At 39.1% G+C, this 1,676-nt stretch overlaps 1 long non-coding RNA gene across 1 annotated transcript; it reads right to left on the bottom strand.

Annotated features, from left to right (window-relative positions):
* Positions 1-111: 111 nt before the first annotated feature.
* LOC112138419 lies at positions 112-696 on the bottom strand. Its single transcript, XR_002917780.2, has 3 exons — positions 599-696; positions 317-375; positions 112-231 (listed from the first exon to the last, which is right to left on the bottom strand). It is a non-coding gene; the product is annotated as an uncharacterized LOC112138419 (long non-coding RNA).
* Between the last annotated feature and the right edge of the window lie 980 nt (positions 697-1,676).

The following is a 1,676-nucleotide window of genomic DNA, read 5'->3' as shown; positions in this document are numbered from 1 at the left end:
TGATTTAGTACTGAATGGAGGTGGAGGAGTGTTTTTGAGCATGCAAAACTGTACTGTAGATATGCACTTCATATAAAGCAGAAAGTTCCTACAGGGTTATGACTATAGCTCCACTCTATTAAAGTGAGATATCAAATATCTGAACTTCACAAACCTCAAGTATGTTCCCAATCCTTTCTTTGTCTTTTTACTCAGATTTTTGATGCTTCCTTTGTCAGAAAACCTGTCCTCCTAAGGAAATGAAAGCATTCCATCCAAAAACAGTTGGAATTTATTTTTAATATACAAGTTATTGAAACAAAATATCAAAACATACCCCCATTTCAAAAGCGTCATTGTCAATTCCATTTCCAAACTGATCACTGTCGTTGTCCTCTGAAAAACCAAATTCATTTTCACTTTTTTGTGGGCAGCCAGGAGCAACAAAGTTTTCTACTTAAACGTGCAGCAATGTCAAGCAAACATTCACTCCAGCTGATAAAAAATGCCTCAAAACAAACCCACAGAGACCTTAACTCTTATCACAAATGACACTCAGAAACTTCATAACTTCAGAAATAAATGGTAAACTCAAGGGAAAGCAGAGGTAATAGCTTACTCATTGTGTGTCCTCCCAGACCCAGCCGCCGAGTGCTGAGTGTCAAAATACAGCTAAGGAAAATATACTCTGCCCTCAATGAAACACCTTAACACGCTTTTATGGCTCAAATCTCCCAGGAAGTACTTGACAGTGGGAGGATTCAGTTATGCAGCTGACATAACTCTTTTTCACAAACTTGGTGAGTTTGGACACTTTTGATCATGTTTGCAGTTTCCCACATTGCTGAAACAACAAATGATAAGATGTAAACCCTCTGATACTGTTAAGCTCATTTGCTGACTTACTACTAACAAGTGGAACTTTGCATAGATTATGCAAATGTAAAGAATAAATAAATGTTTTTTCAATGATAATGTAATTCTAATCAATTAAAAAAAACTACATTAGCCCCAAAAGAGAAAATTAAAAATCAGTGTGAATCAGTGGTCATCAAACACACTAACATACACTCACTGGGCACTTTATTAGGCACACCTGTCTAACTGCTTGTCATCAACATTGGACAAAAGAGGTTTAGAAAAATAATGCCTGGTCTGATGAGTCTCAATTTCTGCTGTGATGTTTGATTCATAAATTGGCGTCAAGAACATCAAAGCATGGATCCATCCTCCCTTGTCTCAACGGTTTAGACTGGTGCTGGTGTAATGGTGTGGGGGATAATTTCGTGGCACACTTTTGGGGCCCCTAGAACCAATAGCCGACAGTTACAACACCACAGCCTACCTGAGTACTGTTGCTGACCTTCTCCATCCCTTTATTACCACAGTGTACCAATCTTCTCGCTATTTCTTGGGGGTTAACACGACATGTCATGAAGCTAAAATCCTCTCAGACTTCTTGAACATGTCAGTGAGTTCACTGGACTCAAATGGCCTCCACAGTCACAAGATCTCAATACCTTTGCGATGTGGTGGATCGAGGATTTGGTATCATGGATGTCCAGCCGACAAATCTGCCACATCTGCCTGATACTATCACAACAATATGACCCAAATCTCTGATGAATGTTTCCAGTACCTTGTTGGATTAAAGCAAAAGGGATCCTAACTGCACTAGTAAGGTGTTCCCCCTAATA

Source organism: Oryzias melastigma, unplaced genomic scaffold (genome assembly GCF_002922805.2).
Source record: "Oryzias melastigma strain HK-1 unplaced genomic scaffold, ASM292280v2 sc04662, whole genome shotgun sequence".
NCBI classification, from domain to species: Eukaryota; Metazoa; Chordata; class Actinopteri; order Beloniformes; family Adrianichthyidae; genus Oryzias; species Oryzias melastigma.
The sequence above is the reverse complement of the archived record's forward strand: the minus strand, read 5'-3'. Positions and strand labels throughout refer to the sequence as shown.